General features: G+C 40.2%; 1 pseudogene; it reads right to left on the minus strand.

Moving 5' to 3' along the window:
• Positions 1–379: 379 nt before the first annotated feature.
• LOC121774415 lies at positions 380–7987 on the minus strand (annotated as a pseudogene).
• Between the last annotated feature and the right edge of the window lie 6525 nt (positions 7988–14512).

Consider the following 14512-nt stretch of genomic DNA (forward strand, 5'->3'; position numbering starts at 1 on the left):
TGTCATGTTTTGATTATACTCCATGTAAGAAGATTAATGGCTGGTAGGAAGAGTTAAAATTTTCTCTGTATGTATGAATCAATAGTTAGTTAACGCCGTTAATTTCAATACACAAAATCGCCACATGATGTTTGTATATTGGTGCATTAAAAGATGAAACACAATTGTGATATAGAAGATCTGACTTGTAGAAAAACACACAACATAAATTTTATTAATTCTTGAAAATGAATTCACTCTTAGCTTACAAATTGACATGAAAATTTAACATCACACGTACACAATCAAACTATGTTAAACACACAATTGACATATAGGAAATAATAATAATTGAAAAAATAAGCTAGAAATTGTTCAAGATTTTCGGGTTTCAGACGGCTCAACATTTGGGCATGTCCGGAATCGGAGGCAGCATCTTCGCATCCGGAGTCTTGCCATTTTTCACAATGAACGCCATCTCCATTCCCCAGCTGACATCAGGCCCGGTCCTGAGTTTTTATTGGCCCGGGGCGGAACTAAAAGAGGGGCCCCATAATAATACTATAAACTAATAGTAACAATAACAACAGTAGTAATAAAACACTTCAATACATCCAAGACAATATTTATAGCATACAATTTATATTATTACCTTAAAAGTTTCTTCTAGCATGTATATACTCATGTATGTATTTGGATTTTGGAGGCCCCAACGTTTTGGGGGCCCGGGGCGGGGGCACTGCTCGACCCCCCCCAGGTCCGGGCCTGGCTGACATGCCTCTCCAAATGACAGTGCATTAGCCAAACACCTGCAACAAAGGTAAGGGTTAGGGTTAGGGTTAGGGTTAGGGTTAGCCCTATATAAATAAGAGTGTATGTGGTTTTCCTAGATTGTTGGCCTTGAACATAATGGCAGTCCATCCATTGCTTGGAACAACAATAGTATTCTGCAGAGGAGGATCAACAAGATTATACCCGACTGAGTCCCTTTTCCTGTTGAAGTTTCCGGTCCCCATTCCAACCAAGTAGAAGCTGTAGCCGTGCAAGTGCATCGGATGATATACACACAACCTCCACTGTCGTATTATACTTCAATACTGCAACTTGTGTCCCATTTAGAGGTGTCCGGTAGATGCTAGAGATATTCTCCGCGGTGTAGTTGAAAGTGAAAGGTGGGTTTCTAGGGAAGTTTTCGTCGTACACTCCTGGAATCTGATTGTAATACGCTCCAAGAATGTCGATTCTTGGTTGAACGAATGTGATGTTGTTGATGCTTGCCTTCAGCCGCTGCCCAGTCACTTGCCCAGTACATCCAGGGCAAGGAAATGTGTTGATTGAGAGAGTGAAGAGAAACGTTTTCTCTACTTTTTGAGGGACGTCGATTGGGTGATCTTCGCCACCTAAGCTTCTCAGCCGCGCTGTGAAACTATCGGAGGCAATGGTGTCGTTGATAGGGGGGAGTGTAGGTGTTGAATTATTAAACTCAATTACTTCATAATTAAGAAATATTAAGTTTATTAAAGTATTGGAAGCTTGGTGAACATTGTGGAGAAATCAAGAAAGGATAAATTCAAGTTGATTAACATGAAGGGCTGGAGTTCTCGAGAAGATTACAGTTGGCATGCATTTGGGAATATTAAATTAATTAAGGAGCTTACTAGAATTAACTAGATGTACTATGTCGGCTTAGATGACCGACTTTAACTTCTATAAATAGGTGTTTAGTTAGTAATTGTAATATCAATCAAAAATTAGAATTGTGAGTTAGAATTAGAGGAAGAGCCGTAGCTCAAGTTAGGAAGAAAGAAAGATTTGTAGTGCTGTAGCACTTTTAGTTTGAGTGTTTTTTGTAATCCTTTTTGTGAGAAGCCTATCAATACTTATCCTCCATATTTTATCCTTGTTGAGTGTTCCTATATTTTGTGTGTCAAATATCCAACAAATCTGGTATCTAGAGCCACTCGATCCTACCTATGGCGGCAACGTTGAATATGGTTCAATCCCAGATTCCCAAATTAGAGAAACACAACTATGGGAATTGGAGTATTCAGATGCGAGTCTTGTTGCAATCACAAGAGTTGTGGGATATTGTTCAAGACGGCTACACCGAACCTGCCTCCCAAGAAGCTGAAGATGCCCTGACGAACAACCAGAAGAACGCCCTCAGAGATGCAAGGAAACGAGACAAGAAGGCGTTGTTCAATATCTATCAAGGTATTGATGAAACCACGTTCGAGAAAGTAAGTGCAGCCACCACGTCAAAACAAGCCTGGGAGATTCTGAAGAATTCTTTCACCGGCGTTGATAAGGCGATACGAGTTCGACTGCAGATCCTACGTGGCGAGTTCGAAAGTTTGGCCATGTCTGAAACGGAGAGCATTTCAGACTATTTCACAAAAACATTAGTTATTGTGAATCAAATGAAAAGGCAAGGAGAAATAGTTGAAGATGTTCGTGTCATTGAGAAAATTCTTCGTTCCTTGAAGTCAAAATTTGAGCACGTCGTTGCGGCTATCGAAGAATCAAAAGATCTCAGCACTATGTCTATCGACCAGCTGCAGAGTAGCTTGGAAGTTCACGAACAACGTATGAAGAAAAAGGCGACTACATCACTTGAGCATATGCTACAAGCAAAGATGTCGATACAAGAAGACAAGAAGTTTGAGCTTGGGATATCACGTGGCGGATACAACCGAGGTCGAGGCTATCGTGGCCGAGGACGCAACCAGAATTACCAAAATCAAGGAGGACGAGGCCAAAATTATCAAAACGAGGGAGGACGTCAAAATTCCACCTATCGAGGTAGAGGTCGAAATTTTTATGGACAACGAGGACGAGGAAGAGGGCAATACAGAGGCGGTTATTCTCAAACCTATAATCAACCAAGGTTTGATAAAGCAAATGTGGAGTGCTATACTTGTCACAAATTCGGGCATTACAGCTATGAATGTCCAACAGCCGGAAATACCAGGTCCAACCAACAAGTCCATTATGCAGATGGTGGAGACAATAATGAGCAGGTAATTTCAACCTCTCTTTTTACTCATAAAGGACTTGAGGGTGATCAGTGCAACACGTGGTACTTGGATACTGGAGCAAGTAACCACATGTGCGGGAACAAGGAACTCTTCGTGGAGCTGAATGAGACATCTTATGGGGATGTTACTTTTGGAGATTCCTCAAAAGTTGCGGTGCAAGGAAAAGGTAATATCTTGATTAAGTTGAAGAATGGAAATCATGGTTTTATATACGACGTCTATTATGTGCCTGCCATGAAGAACAATATTTTGAGTCTTGGTCAATTGCTGGAGAAATGTTTTGATGTGAGTATCAAGAATTCTTATCTGTCTATCAATGATGCTCGAGGTAATTTGGTTGCCTCTGTGAAGATGCCCAAAAATAGATTATTTGCATTGAACATGAAACATGATATGTTGAAGTGCATGAATGCAATTGTTAACGATGAATCGTGGCTATGGCATTTGCGTCTTGGACATCTAAATTTTGGTGGTTTAAAACTATTGTCCACAAAGAATATGGTGAAAGGCTTGCCGCATATTAATCATCCTGAAGAAGTTTGTGAAGGATGCATATTGGGAAAACATCACAGGCCAAGTTTCTCAAAAGAAATGAGATGGAGAGCATCACGCCCATTGGAGATCGTTCATACAGATGTTTGTGGTCCTCTGAAGCCTATTTCTACCGGAGGTAATCAGTACTTTCTAACTTTCATTGATGATTACTCTAGAAAGACTTGGGTGTATTTCTTGAAAAGGAAATCTGAGGTGTTTGATATTTTCAAAGAGTTCAAAATTCTTGTGGAAAGGCAGAGTGGGCACTATATTAAAGTTCTCAGATCCGACCAAGGAGGCGAGTTCACATCCGATCTGTTCGAAAAGTTTTGCAAGGATCATGGAATCGTTCACCAGCTTACACCTGCATATACTCCTCAACTGAATGGCGTTGCTGAAAGGAAGAACCGAACAATTCTTGATATGGCAAGGAGTATGATCAAAGGGAAGAACTTACCCCGAGAATTCTGGGCTGAAGCTGTCGCAACAGCAGTATATCTCCTGAACCGGTGTCCCACCAAAAGTGTTCGCAACATGACGCCCGAAGAAGCATGGAGCTCGTTCAAGCCCAGTGTTGCGCACCTCAGAGTTTTTGGATGCATTGCCTATGCCAAAATTCCTGAAGCTCGAAGAATCAAGCTTGATGATAAAGGCGAAAAGTGTATCTTCGTGGGATATGGAGATCGAGTAATGGGTTACAAATTGTATAACCCACTCACAAAGAAGGTGATCTTAAGTCGTGATGTGGTGTTTGAAGAAGATCAAACATGGAGCTGGGAAGATAAGAAAGCTGCAAGCTCGTCAGAAATTGTACCTGATCAGCAAGAAGATGCACGTGAAGTTGAAGAACCTGATTCACCAACATCATCTCAAGGTCCAGTCGGAAGGCCAAGAAGAATGCGCAATCTGAACGATATATATGAAGCTACTGAAGAAGTTGATGAAGCTGTGGAGGAAAATGTGAATCTTATTTGTTTTTATATGGATGTTGATCCTATTGTTTATGCAGATGCTGCGCAAGACAGGAAATGGAAGATGGCAATGGATGAAGAAATCAATGCGATCGAGAAAAATGATACTTGGTCATTGACAACACTGCCAGAAGGCCGAAAAACAATTGGTGTGAAATGAGTGTTCAAAACAAAGAAAAATGCCAATGGTGAAGTGCAAAGGTACAAAGCGAGGTTGGTAGCGAAATGATACAAGCAGAAGACCGGAATTGATTATAGTGAAGTCTTCGCTCCTGTTGCTCGTCTTGAGACGATCAGATTATTTATCTCGCTAGCTGCCCAACACAATTGGAAAATCTATCAGCTTGATGTGAAGTCAGCTTTCCTAAATGGTTTTCTTGAAGAAGAAATTTACGTGGAGCAACCTGAAAGTTATGTGAAACGAAGAGCTCAAGATAAAGTTTACAGATTGAAGAAAGCTTTGTACGGGCTCAAGCAAGCTCCACGTGCATGGAATTCCAGAATCAATGAGTATTTTCTGAAGAATGACTTTGTGAAGTGCCCTTTCGAACATGCTCTATACTTGAAGAAAGATGCTGCAGGTAACATGTTATTTGTTTGCCTGTATGTTGATGATCTAATCTTTACTGGAAATTGTGAAGCAATGTTTCATAAATTCAAGAAGAGCATGATCAAGGAGTTCGAGATGACGGACATTGGTTTGATGGCACATTTTCTGGGAATTGAGGTAGTGCAAAATGAAGATGGGATATTTATCTCTCAAAGCTCTTTTGCAAAACAAATCTTGGAGAAATTCAAAATGGAGTCCTGCAATCCTGTTAACACTCCCGTGGAGATTGGTCAAGAATTGAGGAAGCATGATGGTGAAGCAGAGGTGGATCCAACTTACTTCAAAAGCCTCGTTGGAAGTCTACGATATCTAACGTGCACTAGGCCTGATATTCTCTATGGAGTTGGATTAATCAGCAGATACATGGAAACACCGTCACAGTCTCATTTGAATGCGGCCAAGAGGATTTTGCGCTATATTAAAGGTACGCTGAATGAAGGTATACTTTATCCCTCTAATCAAGAAGTTAAGCTCGTTGGTTATTCGGATAGCGATTGGGGAAGAGATTTAGATGAAAGAAAGAGCACTACCGGCTACTGTTTTTATATTGGTGATGCTGTCTTTACTTGGTCGTCAAAGAAGCAAGCTATAGTGACACTCTCAACATGTGAAGCCGAGTATGTTGCAGCAAGTTCAACGGTGTGCCATTGCATTTGGTTGAGAAATTTATTAACTTTTCTGGGATTCGCACAACAAGGCCCGACGGAGATACGTGTTGATAACAAGTCTGCAATAGCACTTGCAAAGAATCCGGTGTTCCACGAACGAAGTAAGCATATTGATACTCGTTATCACTTTATTCGGGAGCATGTGAACCAAAATGATGTGGAGTTGGTTTATTGCAAGTCACAAGACCAAGCTGCAGATATATTTACGAAGCCATTAAAACATGATGTTTTTAGAAGATTGAAGGTTATGCTTGGAATGAAGACCTTGAAGAATTGAGTTTAAGGGAGGATGTTGAATTATTAAACTCAATTACTTCATAATTAAGAAATATTAAGTTTATTAAAGTATTGGAAGCTTGGTGAACATTGTGGAGAAATCAAGAAAGGATAAATTCAAGTTGATTAACATGAAGGGCTGGAGTTCTCGAGAAGATTACAGTTGGCATGCATTTGGGAATATTAAATTAATTAAGGAGCTTACTAGAATTAACTAGATGTACTATGTCGGCTTAGATGACCGACTTTAACTTCTATAAATAGGTGTTTAGTTAGTAATTGTAATATCAATCAAAAATTAGAATTGTGAGTTAGAATTAGAGGAAGAGCCGTAGCTCAAGTTAGGAAGAAAGAAAGATTTGTAGTGCTGTAGCACTTTTAGTTTGAGTGTTTTTTGTAATCCTTTTTGTGAGAAGCCTATCAATACTTATCCTCCATATTTTATCCTTGTTGAGTGTTCCTATATTTTGTGTGTCAAATATCCAACAGTAGGGAGGAGGGGGGAAGACGGGTTGGGATAGTTTCCGGTGTATTCGACAATGGCGGTTGTCGTGTTTTCTGATGAATTTCCGGCAACGCTATGCACTCTCGAAGCCATGTAGTAATTGGCTAGGGTTTTGGTTGGCCTCCAACAGGAAATCGATGGTTTGGCCGGGCGATATTGCCACGTAGTCGGTAGCGAATGGCTTCGTGTAGCTGCCGTCCGATCCGACGATGGTGATGTTGTGGTTGGCGATTTTAAAGAACATTATATTATTCATCACTGCGTTGATCATTCGGAATAGATATGTCTTCCCATGATCGACCTTCACCTTGAATGTATCTGTGTTCACACATTTTTTATTTCCAAAATTAAGACTAACACCAACTATATATACATATAAATGTAGTATTAATTTGTCAAAATATTTTGTTACCAGGTTTAGAGCAGGGATTGAGATCACCAGGTTGACCATTTATGAGGAAGGCATCAGAAATTATTGGGTCGCCTCCACTAGCCAAAAATTCAGACAAGACTGCCTCAATGTCTCTTTTCCACCATTCTCCTATACTACAAATATTTTTCATACAAAGATTAATACTGATTACAAGAATGGAAAATTTTCATTTGATGTCGTAAGGATGTAGCTTGAGTAGGTGACGTAGGCGAATTGCCAATACAATAACGGTGTCGATGCTTGCAAAAGGGGCTGAGGATTCTAAACCATTGCTATGCCATGAAGTGGGTCACCAGACATCGATTAGAGGCTGAAAAAAATACAAAAATATAGTACTGTTTTTTCGGGCTTAATCTTTAATTTCCTAGTTTTTGTTTTATTTCCTATTGGGTCCCTAGGGTTTTCTAGCAGCTTATAAATAGCGTGTGTCTTTGTTTTGAATGCTTCAATTTTTGATTAATACGATTATTTACATTATTAAGAAACTAGAGTTTCTTCAGTTACTCACTTGTTCAGTCATTATCTATACATTTCTATGTCACTTTTGTATATTCAATAAGTTATGTTTAGTTAATGCTGTATACTGAGATGGAAGAAAAATCAACACACCTAATATGATGGGAATCTCGGCAACAGGAGTGGGGAAGGGATAAGCATCACCCTCTTTTGGATAGACGATGAGTGAACCATGCACTGTAGCTCGAGACCAGTCGCTGTGAGCGTGCCACCACATAGTACCTATCTCATCGGAAAGTACGATATTTTGGCTAAACCTGGTCCCAGGACGAATCGGGCACTGGGTTATGTATTTGGGACCATCTGACCATGGATATCTCGGTTGTTTCACTCCATGCCTGCATTTATAAAATCAACTAATTTAAAAAAATTTCTTCGATTTCAAACACATTGATATCATGATTATGTAGCGGTAATTACCAGTGAAATGTTACTGATAGAAATCTATGGGTTCCATCCTAAAACCAATTGGTGATAAGAGGAGAGGCCCATGAGACTTATGTAGTGGATTAAGCTCTTTGTGTACACCAATGTGGAATATTATTATATTTGAAATCCATGGGTTCCATCCTAAAACCAATTGGTTTTAGGATGAAACCCATGGATTTCTATCATGATATCAGAGCAGAGTAAAATCTGGCTCAGAAAAGCTTCACCATAGCAAAAAAAAAACCATACCAATCCCGGCCAAGAGGCTGAAGCCGATCCTTAGCCAACAGAAACCATACCAATCCCGGTCAAGGCTCAAAAACAGTCCCTACACATAAACATGTTCGATTCAGATTCAGAAGGAGACATCAAACCCAAAATCAAAACATCAAGGATGAAAACAAGCAAACATGTCACTGTTGCATTCAAATTGAATGGAAAAAACTATCATTTGTGGGCTCGACTAATGAAAGTCGCGATAGGAAGCCAAGGAGGATATTCTCACATCAGAGACCTGCCACCAGAACCGGAGCGTCCCGGATATGCCGAGTGGGAGGAAACTGATCTCGTGGTGTTTTTGTGGATCATCGACAACATCGAAAATGACATAATCGCCGACTTTGCTCACCACCAAACCGCGAAGGCGATATGGGACAATCTCGCTGTGACATTTGAAGGCAAGAAAGACCCGTATCTCATATACGATCTAGAAGATAAAGCCATCGCACTCCACAAAGGAAATTTGGATCTCGAAACCTACTACCGACGAATCCACGGACTGTGGATCAATGTGGATCGATGTTGAAAACAGCCGGTCGATTGCTGCGACAAGGGGGTCAAGCAATTCCAGGAATTCTCGAACACCATAAGGCTGTTCAAATTTCTCACTGGACTCAACCCGGAGTATGATACTATTCGCAGGGACATCCTCAAAGAAGAGCCCTATCCCTCAATCGAAGAGGCTTACGGAAGGGTCCAGAGGGAGGCGGCTCGATTGAAAATCATGCCACCAGCGTCCTCCAAGACCACCGAAGACCCCGTCGTTGGTAGCGCCGATGCATCATTGGGAGAAATCGGCTATGGGTTCGGAGAACAGAGAGACCGGCCAACCAACCGAGTACCACCGTGGGAGGAAGAATCGATGAAACCAAACTTTGGTGTTCATATTGCGGGAAGAACAAATACACGAGAGATACCTGCTTCCTCCGTGTGGGATTCCCTGAATGGTGGGATGAAAAACAGAAGACACGAGCGCAGATGAAGCTCGCGGCCGTCGGAATTAGCAAATCGGGGCAGAGTCAGGGGAACCCCCAAATTCAACCCAGAGAAGGACAGATGGGAGGGTCGAATCAGGTTAACCACCCAGAACATCCCGACGATGGTGGTGGCGGCGGAAGCGGCGGAGTTTGGGTCGGAAATTTTGTGGAGAGAACATGAGCCCAAAACGAGTCGCAAAAATGGAATGGAGGCGCAGTCGGAGGTATTGGGTTTGATCCAGGATCAAACCCTTGATATTTTCCTTTATTGCAATTTAACCCCCCAGAATTCCAATTTAGTCCCACACTTATTAAAAATCCCAAATGCGACCCTCCAGACATGGATATTTATGAAAACCCCCCCATAAGTTCAAAAAAATCTGAATTATACCCAACTGTTAGCCATATTTCCACACATAATCGATTTGCACCTCTGATGAATATTTCCGCTGCTTTATCTGTGCAAAATACTGATAATGTTGATAGGAAGGGTTGGATTTTCGACTGTGGCGCCATAGACACTATGACTCCGGAAAGATCTGATTTTAGTAATTTTAAAGAAGTTGCTAAAACCTATATTAGGACAGCTAATGGGGAATTAATTACGGTAGCAGGGGCGGGAACCATAAAAATTTCCCCTACTCTTCGTCTATCAAATTATTTGTTTGTCCCTAGCTTGTCTCAGCGGCTAATGTCAGTAAGCCACGTGACGAGAGAATTGAATTGTACACTCCTAATGCATCCAAATTTCTGCATCTTACAGGATATTCCTAAAGATGAAGTAAACTTAAATCTACTCCTAAGATCTAAACTACGCCTACGTAATTGAGAAAACTAAGCCATAACCATGCATAAATCACAAATAGCTATCGGATCTAAACATCCTAAAACTACTTATCCATAATTTTCTTCGCAACTTGACGAAACATAAGTCTAAAACTCTGATCCAACCAAATCAAACATAACCAAAAAACACTTGAGCTAAGATATGTATCATAAATCGGAAATTGTAAGCAGATCAGAGCATTCATGCATGGTAAACAAACATCTCAGCAAAGATCGAAATCATGACACTAAATTTACTGAATCTAAAAGCATCAAGAGTTTATAATAGAAAGCGTGAACTAAAAGTAAACAAAAGAAAATAGAAATTGTTTCATCGCTCATTCTCGAAGCGGAAATACAGACCCAAAAGCTTGGAGTGATAAAAACCAACACCAAACACCGACTACACTAAACTAGAATAGGAACCAAGTGTATCTGTGAAGGGATTCAGGAAGATGAAGTAAAATGAGCTCCGATTTCAGCCCTAGAAGAAAGTTGAATTCCTAAAGATGTTCCTAAATGTGCATGTGAGACCCCCCTTCCCCTTCTATTCGCGTTTAGGCTTTGTATATATAGAGAGGCATAGGGCTCTGATCCCTAGGGTACCGTCCTATCCCAAAATGTCATTCCTGCCCTTCACTTTTGTGGTGGGGTCTTTAGCTCTATCTCCCACGCGGAAAACTCCTGCTAGCTCCGTATGATTCTGACTTGATCAACTCAGCATTGTAGTTTTTTATTTGATTTCTTGATCCGTTCATCCGCTCAACTGATCTGTTCATTTTCCGAATATGGCAGATTTTCACCCACACCTAGCTCAAAATTAGATGTTAGATCACATATTTGGGTGTAGTTTTACCACAGACCACATGCATGAAACGAGCCTCATCACCAAGCGAACACAGCAATCACCACAATTGAATTGTACTTCATCTGGTGTATGCTTAAGGAGGTTAAGGTTCACTTGGGCTATTGGATTGCCCATACCTGTCACAAGATAGCCTGCCACCCTATCCGCCACCTATATGCCTGCCATCTGCTTGGGGCGTATGTGCAAAGGAATGTCTCTATGAGACTAGCCATTCTCAGGTCCTCTATCATGATGTGCGATGCCCCTGATTGGTTTGACGTTACCTACTTCATCAACACCGGAATTGCTGAGAGAGTAGGGTGAACCCTCCAGTTTACTACACTGGGGCAGGCAAAGGCAACGGCCCTTGAGGTCGAGAGTGAAGATGGTGAAGGGGAAGCGGAGACTGAGGTGAGAGGAGCTCCAGCAGAAGCAAGGCCAATTGCTACAAAAGAGAGATGGCAGAAAATAATGGAGGACATGCTGCAAAAGCTGGGAGAGGCCACTGAAGTGTACAAGGGGCTATTGGAGCTCCAAACTGATAAGATGACAAAGGTCATCTCCCACATGGAGAAGACGATCGAGATAGCCGAAAGGAACTCCCAGTTAGCTCTCCAACTGGCAGCCTCCTCATCCAAAGAAAGCTGACCTCAGCAAGCTACCCCAGAGACCACCCCTATTAAACCATTGGCTCTGAAGAAGGTCAAATTGGAACGCACCAAGCAACAGACCATGAAGTCTGGCTCCCAAGGGAGCAAGAGAAAGAATTAAACCCCCAAAAACCAAGTAATTTTAAAAAACAAATTTAGCCGGTTATTATATGTGAATATTTGTTTACTTTCTATCTTTCCATGTGTCTATGTTTTATGTTCTCCCACTTAGACCAATGCTTGGTCTAAGTGTGAGAAGATTGTTTTATATGTGGAGCACTAACTACCCTTTTTTTCCACTTCATTGAGTTAGCATGAGGACAGGCTAGAATGAAGTGGGAGGGGGGAAACAAATAGTGTAGTTAGTGCTAATATATGTAAGTTTTTGAGTCATTTAAGAGTCATATGCTGGTTACTTAGGATCTATGCATTTTGGTATAAACTGGTCAATTAAAGGGCAAGATTCCCTTAATGAGAGTGATTGAAGAAAGGATACATGTGGATCTGTGAGACCCTTTTCCTTAATAAATCAAGACAATTTGGAAGATGTAAGAACGATGGAAAAGCTTTAACTTTAACCTACTGTTAAGCCCTCTAAATGTGAGTTATAAGCCAGAGTATAACACTTTCTACTATACAGAGAAACAAAGTGACTACCACTTGATGCTTAAAGGTAAATGGCATAGGTTAGTAAGGACTAAAGGCAATAGGAATAACCAGCTGAGCTTAATTCTTTCGAACTATCTAAACCTGCCTCGTTGCAAGGGCATCCCTTAGTAACCATATTTGAGCCTACACTAAAATTACCTTTCTTTTGAAAACCATGAGCCTTCATACCATGTGAGTAAGGGGGTGGAATGGAACAACTCATAAATTGGGGTAGAGGGGATAGTATAGAAGGAATTATAGCCAAGCAAGCAAGAAAAAGAAAAAATATATACATGTATAGTTTTAGTAAAAGGAAAGAGAAAGTCTGGAAAAAAATTAATCATACAAGGCAGGTATAAATTATAAGCTTGACCTTGAGAATAAGGCCAAAATGGCCAGGGGGATCTCCAAATTTTGGGAATTTTTTTAGTTGTACACATGGAGGTTGTTCCAGTTTTGTCCCAAAGTTCACATGTCATTCATACTTATTATTTAAATCTTTGAACGTAGAACCCCCAGCCCCATTACAACCTATAAAAAGACCTTAAGGAACTAGCATGTGCCAATAGAACTCAAAGCATCAGTGTTATGGCCAAATGAATGAGAGAATGGTCCCAACATTTCTGGTAGGAATGAGTGATTGAGTGAATCCAACAGTTTTGGTAGAACTTAAGGCTATCATGACAAATGGACAAACTGATCCAGATAGAAGAAGGGAGGGAAATGAATTTGAAACTATAGACAATTGGATTGATCTTAAGCTTGTGGGGATGATTGCCAAAAGTTGAACCAGTTTGATACATATATGTACTTAGGGTTGTGATCTATTGAGATTTTTTAGCCTAATTGAGAAATGAGATGCATTATCAACCACTCATTTTTATTAAATGAGTGGTCCAAAATTTGCCACATGGAAAATATTTTTAGATTAATTAATTATGAAAGGGCAGAATGGTAATTTTATGGTACATTTTATTCAATAAATACTTTTTTATAATTTTAATTTTTTTAATTTTTTTTCAACTACACATACAATTCATGTCAACTACACACATATAATGTCAACTAGATATACAATTCATGTCATTTACACACATATAATGTCAACTACATATACAATTCATGTCAACTATACACATATAATGCTAACTATAAGTTGTTGACATTTGATGTGCAGGCTATTGACGATAATACCCCGAGTTGATATAATCTACTTGCAGTTGACATTTCGAAAATGTTGTGGATGAGTGGCTGAAAATGCATCTCAATTCTCAATTAAGCTAAAAAATCTCAACCTAACAGGACCCTATGTACTTATGTGTTTTCTACCTTTTATGTATTTTGAGACTTTCCTTATCCTGTAAGAGTCAGTTCATTGTTTGTTTTGCTTGTGTGGTACGTGCTGAAGCGGAACCAGGCATTGAAACTTGCCATGTTTTTATTTTAATTTTCATACTTGAGGACAAGTATAGTTTAAGTGTGAGCAGTTTGATAAGGCTCGTTTCATGCATCTATTTTGGGGCGAAATTCTACAATTTTTGGGAAACTAACGAGTGATTTTGAGCCAATGTGTAGAAAATCCGCTGAACTATAATTGCATGAAGAAAATATGCGGACAACAGATCAATGGAGGAAGGGAACAATTTTACACTACGCTTCAAGCTGATCAAGTGAGCGAGAGAAATAACAGCAAAAGGAGATGGAGCATACTTTAAAAGATCCTAAAGAGAAAGGCAAAACCGACCTTTTGAAAGGAGGTTACCCTAGGGATTAGAGCCTCAGCCTCTCTATAAATAAAGGAGTGAAGGAAGATAGAGGCAGCTCTCATCATCAGCTCTCTCCGGAGCTGAGTCTCGGAAGCTCACGTTTGCTCTCAATCCTCCAATTTACATTCCGCACACTTGGAAATAAGGGTTTAGTTGCTGGCAGTGGTGGTGTTTCATTTTAAGTTTGTTATGCTTGAGTTCCACCGTCCGAGGAGGGCGAAGATACAATCATTTTAATTTTCTATCTTATACAATTTCATTTGCAGTATTTCTTAGCTTAGAACTTTATCTTTGTGAAGCAACTTCTGAATCTGTTAAATAAACGGTTGGTTATTGTTTGGGCAACTTGTTTGATTTTTATTGGATGCTTTTTGCAATTGGTAGTGTAGAAGGAGGAGATCTTAGTCGTTATGTTTCAATTTTATTAGATCCGCATTTGTTGTTTTGAATTTCATGAATCCATGTTAGATTACGTAGATCTAGAAGGTTTGGGTTCTGTTTGCATTTATTATGGTGTCCGCCGTTCACGCTCTGTTTTAGTTGATCAAGTAGGTTAGTAGT

This window comes from Salvia splendens, chromosome 17 (genome assembly GCF_004379255.2).
Source record: "Salvia splendens isolate huo1 chromosome 17, SspV2, whole genome shotgun sequence".
In the NCBI taxonomy this organism is placed as follows: domain Eukaryota; kingdom Viridiplantae; phylum Streptophyta; class Magnoliopsida; order Lamiales; family Lamiaceae; genus Salvia; species Salvia splendens.